This window comes from Myotis lucifugus, unplaced genomic scaffold (assembly GCF_000147115.1).
Source record: "Myotis lucifugus unplaced genomic scaffold, Myoluc2.0 scaffold_706, whole genome shotgun sequence".
Lineage (NCBI taxonomy): Eukaryota > Metazoa > Chordata > Mammalia > Chiroptera > Vespertilionidae > Myotis > Myotis lucifugus.
Window position 1 is genome coordinate 233,708 of NW_005871754.1, and position 9,485 is coordinate 243,192.

At 41.7% G+C, this 9,485-nt stretch overlaps 1 pseudogene; it reads left to right on the top strand.

Moving 5' to 3' along the window:
• Nucleotides 1–7,697: 7,697 nt before the first annotated feature.
• On the top strand, nt 7,698–8,683 carry LOC102425217 (annotated as a pseudogene).
• Nucleotides 8,684–9,485: the final 802 nt, after the last annotated feature.

Sequence of the window (9,485 nt, forward strand, 5' to 3'; positions counted from 1 at the left end):
AACCTGTCAAACTGCAGCTGGGTCAGAGAGCCTCAGAGCTTCCAAAAGAAGGCCCAAGGCCCGGCAGCAGCAGCCTGCCTTGCTTCACAGCTGGGCCTCGTCTGGGCACTTTCAAACCCCATACAAAGAGGAGGAATCTGCAGATGTCTCTGTAGATCCTGCTGGGCAGCCCCAGACAGTGGCTGACGTTGCACCTCCTTGGAGAGCCAAGAATCTGTGTACCCAGCAGTCAGAGTGAGACCATACTGGATTACACTCTTCACATCCATAAGAGACACACTCAAGGGGCAGACTCAGTGAGCACCAACGCCCCACTGAAGCAAGTCCTGCCCCATAAGGGTGTCTCCTGCGCAACAGATTTTCCAGTGCAGACACAACTGGTCATCACAGCCAATTGGCCTGGAGGTCAATTCCTCCCAGTGATACCAATAGCAATCAAGGGTTAACTACAAGACTGTGCAAATAGCCCACAAAGAGGTTCACCAAGAGTAACCACCTCAGGAGACCGGGGAGGCTGAGCCACTGAGCCCTACAGACACATACCACACAAAGCCACTCTATCAACTCAAGGAGCCTTAGACGCAACGGATCCTCGCAGGCGGCCAGAAATGTGGAGACAAGGAGACAACTCACAAATGAAAGAAATGGAGGAAAGCAAACTAATGGAGGACTTAGAGTTCAAAACCACAGTTATTAGGTTACTCAAGAATCTTCTACGAACCTCAGAGAAACTTGGTGAGACCTCTGAGGAACTTATTGAGACCTTCAAGGATCTTAATGAGAATGCCTTGAAAATGGAAAAGGACCAGTCAGAAATTAAATATACACTGACTGAGATAAAGAATAATATACAGAGATCCAATAGCAGAGTAGAGGATCCCAAGAACCAAGTCAAAGATTTGAAATATGAAGAAATAAAAAACACCCAACCAGAAAAGCAAAAAGAAAAAAGAACCCAAAAATATGAAGATAGTGTAAGGAGCCTCTGGGACAACTTCAAGCATACCAACATCCAAATTATCGGGGTGCCAGAAGAAGAGAAAGAGCAAGATATTGAAAACCTATTTGAAGAAATAATGACAGAAAACTTCCCCTCACTGATGAAAGAAATAGACTTCCAAGTCCAGGAAGCACAGAGAACCCCAAACAAAAGGAATCCAAAGAGGACCACACCAAGACACATCATAATTAAAATGCCAAGAGCAAAAGACAAAGAGAGAATCTTAAAAGCAGCAAGAGAAAAAAAGTCAGTTACCTACAAGGGAGTACCCATACGACTGTCAGCTGATTTCTCAACAGAAACTATGCAGGCCAGAAGGGAATGGCAAGAAATATACAAAGTGATGAATAGCAAGAACCTACAACCGAGATTACTCTACCCAGCAAAGCTATCATTTAGAATTGAAGGTCAGATAAAGAGCTTCACAGACAAGAAAAAGCTAAAGGAGTTCATCACCACCCAACCAGTATTATATAAAATGCTGAAAGGTATTCTCTAAGAAGAGGAATAAGAAGGAAAAGGTAAAGATAAAAAATTATGAACAGAGTGCCAACATATACATATCTATCAACAAGTGAACCTAAAAATCAAATGAATAAAAAACCTGATGAACAGAACAGACTGGTGAATGTAATAGGATCAGGGGCATGGAAAGGGAGCAGACAGACAACTCTCAGGAGGAAAGTGATGTGGGGGTGCGGAAAGAAATTGGACAAAGAGCTTAAACTATGGACGAGGTCAGTGGGGCAGAGGGGAGGCCTGGAGTGGGGTGGGAACCGGGTGGAAGGAAGCTATGGGGGCGAAAAAGAGGAACATCTGTAATAATCTGAAAAATAAAGAATAAAAAAAATATCATATACCATGACCAAGTGAAATTTATTCAGGGATGGAAGATTGGTGCAATATCTACAAATCAATAAACATGATACACCACATAAACAAAATGAAGGATTAAAAACCACATGGTCATATGAATGGATGCATAAGAAGCATTTGATAAAATCCAGCACCCGTTTATAATCAAATCTCGCAGTAAATACTCATTGAATAAATGGAAGTTAAGGTATATAAAAATTATTGTCAGTTGAAGGTATAAAAATACGAAGAATACGAAAAAATTAAATTAGCTAGTAAAGGGACTACGAAAATTTTGGACAACTTTTGGTCCTCACATCTCTACAATAATACATTGTGCTTGACTTCTCTAAACAACAAAAGAGCAGTTTCCATGTGTAATGATTGAGAGCATGGGCTATGATCACACACATTAGACTGAATCCCATGAAGTAGATAATACATGGTCATTTTTAATTTACAGAAAATTATAACACATATATATATCAAGTTATATACATTACATGTCACATATATTATAGATACAGATATACACACGAGTGTGCCATTCTGTTCCCTAATATACTGTGTGTGCCTACAGAATTTGTGTCATTTATGTGTCTATGTCTTAAAAGCTAAAAAGGTTGAAAGTACACAAATTCTTAATGTAACTGTGGAGATGGTTGAAAATCTGGGAATGTAAGACTGATATGTAGATTTAATTCGGAAATGTAGGTAAAGTCCTTAGACCAGCACCCAAACGTTCACCAAAATGTTCAGTGCTATTATGAAAGAGAGTTTGTGGGCTATCTTGGTTTTGGAGCTATTTTGGCATCAAGTGGCTTTAAATGGCACCCATGACTGGAGTGTCCCTGAGTTTACAGGTGCAGGTCAATGGAACTGGGTTTCACATTACTTTCAGGCAGAAACAACTGACACTGGTTTGCAGGGGCTCATCTTCTATTTCTGCCACAGTGAATTATTATGGTTTGGATTTGGCCAAACTAGAAATTATCTCTCTGTGGTCATTAACATGTATACTCAGCCCGGCTGCTGTGGCTCAGTGGTTGAGAATGACCTATGAACCAGGAAGTCACAGTTCAATGCCCAGTCAGGGCACATAGCAGGGTTGTGGGTTCAATCCCCATATTTCCTAATTAAATCCATACATCAGTCTTACATTCCCCTTGCAGGAGGCAGCCCTTCAATGATTCTCTTGGCATCATCGATGTTGCTATCTCTCTCTCTCTCCTTCATTCCTCTCTGAAATCAATAAAAAAAAAATTTTTTAAGATGTAAACTCATAGAACTGGGTGAATGACCTCTTCTTTCTTTGCAAGGAGGTCTTGCTAGTAGCTTTAGGGGTGTGATGATTCCTGGAGCCACACCGGAATAGAGGGAAGATGCATGAATCCACAGGGGTGAGAAATTAATAGGTATGCAGTTAAAATTCATGGTTTTCCCAGAGAATCACAGTATGAGATGTGATGGTCCTGGTCATCCATTCTGGGTTCCTAAGTTTCCCACACCTTCTTCATCCCCAGCAGACAGAAGAGCAGCATGAGGCCTGAGAACCAGAGCAGCGTGTCCCACTTCCTCCTCTGGGGCTCCCCATCCCGCCAGGGCAGCAGGGCGTGTTCTTCACCCTGTTCCTGGGCATGTACCTGACCACGGTGCTGGGCAACCTGCTCATCATCCTGCTCATCAGGGTGGACTCTCGCCTGCACACGCCCATGTACTTCTTCCTCAGCTACTTGGCCTTCTCTGACATTTCTCTCTCCTCTGTCACTGTCCCTAAGATGCTCATGGACATTCAGACACAGCAACAATCCATTTCCTATCAGAATGGCTACCATCAACATATCAACAAATGACAAGTGCTAGCTAGGATGTGGAGAACAGGGAACCCTAATACAGGGCTGGTGGGAATGCAGATTGGTGCAGTCATTATGGAAAACTGTATGGAGTTTGCTCAAAAAATTAAATATGGAACTGCCATTTGACCCCATGATTCCACTTCTAGGAATATATCCTAAGAAAGCCAAAACACCAATCAGAAAGAATATATGCACCCCTATGATCATAGCAGTGCAATTCATAATAGCTAAGACCGGAAAACAACCCACCTGTAGATGAGTGGATAAAAAAGCTGTGGTACATTACACCATGGAATACTATGCAGCTGTAAAAAAGAAGGATCTTTTACCCTCTGAGACAGCATAAAGGGACCTGCATAGTATTGCACTAAGCAAAAAGCCAGTCAGAGAAAGACAAGTATCACATGATCTCACTTAAATGTGGAATCTAATGAACAAAATAAACTGATGCACAAAATAGATCCAGAGACATAGAGGCAAGGAACATTCTGTCGAATCTCAGAGGGAAGGCGAGCATGGGTGGGTGGATGGAAAGAGATCCACCAAAGAACTTGTATGCATGTATGCGTAATCAGTGGATCCAGATAATAGTAGGTGAAGGTCTGGGGTAGGGAGTGGGGGCAGCCTAGAAGGGTTAATGGGGGGGGGAAGGGGACATATGTAATACTTTCAACAACAAATTTTTTTGAAAATTTGTTTAAAAAGGATAAAAATAGTAGCTTTGGAAACATTATCATATGCATTCTGATAATATGTACTAGTATATCAGCTATAAATCTAAGCCTGAAATATACATACAAACATACTAGTACATACATATATACATATACACACACAGAAGGGAAACATAGTAAAATGTGAACCATTGGGAATTGGCTGAAGATTGACCAGGAATTCTTAATATCGTTATTACAAATTTTCTTTATCTTTAAACTCATTTCAAAATAGAAAGTTGAAAAATCCTTTGTCCCAGCTGGAGCAATGCCCAAGAACAAAGCAGTCCAGGGCATGACTGGAATCAGGGACACTGTCCCCTAGGACTCCAGTCCCTCTGGCTCTTGGACACACGGCTCCCAAAGGGCAGTCAGAAATCAGCCACAAGCTTGGGGACTTGGTTGCAGTCTCTCATTAGCAGTTAAGTGTCATTTGTGGACTCATTTCTCTGGAGCTGGTTAAGGAAAATGAAAGTCTGTAGAAGTGCCAAGGCCACAGCTATTGCTTCTATGTGTCTGATGTTAGGTCTCCTGAAGAAAACCTGAGGAGATGAGTGATAATCTGCAGCAGAAGGTGTCTGAACTCACCAATGAGGAGCCCAGGTGAGAGGAGCTGGAAATCTGCCTTTGCCGATAGACCTGCCTGTGTGCTAGTGGATTCATGTGTGAGACTCTGTGTCCTTGACCCAGTGTGTGTGCATGTATTGTATGTGCTTCTATATGTGCTTTTGATAGTTGTGTGTGTTTGTGCTATGAATCTGACTCACAGTCTCGTTTTAGTGTATGTAGACCAAGTTCTCAGCCTCCTGGCATGTGACTAGGGACTCCTGATTCATGTCAGTGATAGTAAACACTGGCATCACAGCTGAGCACCGGGAGTGAGACTGTGGTCTCTGCTGCTGGACAAGAAGATGCCCACCTCACCAGGAACCAAGGTCAGCTCAGAGAGAGCTCAGACCTCTGCTCAGTAATGTGTTGTGCACATGTGAGCTGTGCCTGTGGGTGACGCTCTCGTGTATGAGACCTGGAAGTTATGTTATTGGATTTTCTCTGTGTGTATGTGACCATGTGTGTGTGACCATATGCATGGGTGTTCGTGGTGGTTTAATGACTGTGCCTATGACTAAATAGACTTAACTGCCCCATGCTGACTGCCCTCCCTCAGCAAGGGGAAGGTCAGATGGAGGAAAGCTCATTAATACATTCGCATTAATAGGAGAGTGTATACTGTTTGTTGTAGTGACTGTGGCTGGGTGTGCATATATGTTGTGTTGTGTTGTGTGTTTCTTGTAAGATTTTTTAATTGTTTGTGATCTTCTGTGATTTTGGTGAAGTGTGTGTAGTGTTTGAGTTATGTTTATGTGGTGAGGTGAGTGTTCACCAGCTGCATCATGAGGCAGGTGTGTTGATGTACATTGTGAGTATGTTTTGGGGTGAAAGGTGTATTATTGTCCATTGTGTATGTCCAACTTTGTGTTAATTCTGACTTGTATGTACGCATATGAGTGTTTATGAGATGAGCCACATATTGGCTATTCTTCCTTTAGGATGGAAAATTGGTCAGGGGTGATGTACTTTCTCAAGGCAGCAGTGTGTGTGTGTGTGTGTGTGTGTGTGTGTGTGAGAGAGAGAGAGAGAGCGAGAGAGAGAGAGAGAGAGAGAGAGAGAGAGAGAGAGAGAGAGAGAGATCTGTATCCATGACTCAAGTATTTCCTAAAGTGTCCTCCTTCTGGGGCACCATTACCTAAGATACTCAAATTCTAATAAACACCCTGTTCCTTAAAATGGATCTGCTATCATTTTTAGGTACCTGAGTGTAACTGAATAGCTCAGAATTTTCCAACCTTTCTTTATTTTTACTAAACATCCCAGGGAAACAAACAAACTAACTAACCATAAACTCCAGGCATCATGATGTGTGAAGGTATTGGGCAGAATTATCATTAAATAGTGGTGAGAATTTGGGGAATTTATATAAACCATTGGTCTCACTTTCACGTCTATAAAATGGAAAGAATGACACAAGTTTTATGAATCTTGCAGAGGCCCTCAGTAAAGTGTTATTGCATAAATAGATCTTAATGTATTTGAGAATTTTTGTCAGTTGGAAAGTAAATAAATATGAAGGAATAAAATTATCTAGTAAAGGGAATAAAAAATATTTGGACATCTCTGGGTCCTCACAGCTCTAAAATAATATATTGTGCTTGGCTTCTAAGCAAGAAAAGGGAAGTTTCCTGTGTAACAGTTAAGAGCATGGGTTCTGATCACACAGACATATTAGACTGAACCGCATGGAGTAGCTAACACTTGGTGATTTTTAATTTATAAAAAATGGTAATACATACATATCAAGTTATAAACATTACATGTCACATATGTAATAGATACTAATATACACACACGTGTATTTGTTCGCCATTCTGTCCCTGCTGTACTGCTGTGTGCCTACAGAATTTGTGTCATTTATGTTTCTATTTCGTAAAAACTAAAATAGTTCAAAGAATACAAATCCTTAGAGCAGCTATGAAGAGGTTTTAAAATCTGGAAATGTAAGGCTGATGTGTGGATTTAATTAGGAAATGTAGGTAAAGTCCTTAGCCTGGTACCAAAATGTTCATCTAAATGTTCAGCATTATTATGAAAGATACTTTGTGGACTATTGTGGTTTTGAAGATATTCTGGCCTCAGTGGGTTTCAATGGCCCCCCAATACCAGAGTGTCCCTGAGTTTACCGCTGAGGCTCAATGGGAGCCGGCAGGTTCACAGGAGTTCTGACAAGGCTCCAACAACACCCACCCAGCACTGGAGTCTCACGTTACTTTTAGGCAGAAACAACTGACACCACTTTTCAGGGGCTCACCTTCTATTCCTGCCACAGTGAATTATTATGGTTTGTCTCTGGCCTGGTGTAGAAATGATCCCTCCATGTTCACCAAGATGTAAACTCATAGAGGTGGGCACCTTGCATTTCTTGCTCACTGCTGCACTGCAGTCCTTAGGAGAGGTTCCGACACAGACGTGATGTTAAAAGTAATAATTGAACAAACAGTGAACCCCTCTTACTTCTATGTGATGAGGTCTTGTGACTACTTTGGAGACTGGGAGAGAGGGAAGAGGCATACTTCCACAGATGTGAGAAATTAATATGAAAGTATTAAAAAATGAATGGTTTTCCCAATAATGACAGTATGAGATTAGATGTCCTGTTCATCCTTTCTAGGTTCCTGAGACTCCCAAGCCTTCTTCATCCCCAGCAGACAGAAGAGCAGCATGAGGCCTGAGAACCAGAGCAGCGTGTCCCAGTTCCTCCTCTGGGGCTCCCCATCCCGCCAGGGCAGCAGGGCGTGTTCTTCACCCTGTTCCTGGGCATGTACCTGACCACGGTGCTGGGCAACCTGCTCATCATCCTGCTCATCAGGCTGGACTCTCGCCTGCACACGCCCATGCACTTCTTCCTCAGCCACTTGGCCTTCTCTGACATTTCTCTCTCCTCTGTCACTGTCCCCAAGATGCTCATGAACATGCAGACTCGGCAACAATCCATCTCCCGTGTGGGATGCATTTCTCAGTTGTATTCTTTCTTGCTTTTTGGTACTCTTGACAATTTTCTTCTGGCTGTGATGGCATATGACAGGTATGTAGCCATCTGTCAGCCTCTGCACTACACCACTATCATGAGGGAGAGGCTGTGTCTGCTGCTGGTGGCTGGCTCCTGGGTTATCTCCTGTGGATATGCCCTTCTGCACACCCTCCTCTTGGTCCGACTGTCTTTCTGTGCGGACAATGCCATCATCCACTTCTTCTGTGACCTCGCTGCACTCCTGAAGCTGAGCTGTTCAGACACCTTCCTCAATGGGCTGGTCATATACACTGTTGGAGGAATGATTTCCTTTTTGTGTATTGGTGTTATTCTGGGCTCCTATATCCGTATAGGGACCATCATCCTCAGGGTCCCCTCCACTAAGAGACTCTACAAAGCCTTTTCTACCTGTGGCTCCCATCTCTCTGTGGTGTCTTTATACTACGGGACAGTTACAGGTGTTTACTTTTTCTCCTCATCATGGGGTTCCAAAGACATAATTGCTTCGGTCATGTACATGGTAGTTACCCCCATGCTGAACCCCTTCATCTACAGCCTGAGAAACAGAGATATCAAACAGGCCTTAGAGATGTGTGTCAAGAGGATTAAGTTCTTAAAGTGGCAATCACTAAATCCTCTGGTTGCAGTCAGGAGCACAGGGAAATATATCTCCTAAAATTACTGAATAGTCAACATCTCCATATACCTTTAATAGAATATACATTCTGTTGTCATGTACAGTGCGGTTAATATGTAAACTAGGTCAAGTTTGCTACATGGATTGTTAATAATGTTATATTCCCAATTAGTAATTTTTGCTTGTTCATCATCTCAAAAGATATATGCAAAATCTTATGCAAAATATATTGCACAATTATAGATGTGGATTTGTCTTTTTCTCCTTTGAGATGTGTCAGCTTTTGCTTATGTATTTTTTATGCTATGTTATTGATGACATACTGATTTAGCCTCATGATTTGCTTCTGTTGAAATTTTTTTCTACCTGATTCTTTGATGCTGACTTTTGATGACTTCAAGTTGATTATGAGGATCTCTTCCCAACTGACATTCAATGACGTCATGTTGGTAGATTGCAATCAGCCATGAAAAGAAAAATTACACTATGAAAAATGGCATATGCTACAAAATAAGGCTTTTCAAACAAGAGGGCCAGACATTTTAAACATACATTCAAAAGCACACCACTGCATTTATGATTAGGAGATGTTTCTAGAAATGGGCTTTACCTTAACTACTCATCTACTTCGAATATTAGTATAAGTACTTTATATCTATTGCTATGGATATAGGTACACATACAGATATACAAACAGACATATGGGTATAAATATACAGATAGAGATATAGATACTAGTATAGAATAGGGAGTAAAATGCAGCTTTCTGCAGTTAGAGTTTAAATGGCATATTTTTTCCATCACTTTAAACTCTCTTTTTCCTTATCATCTGAGGTGTCCA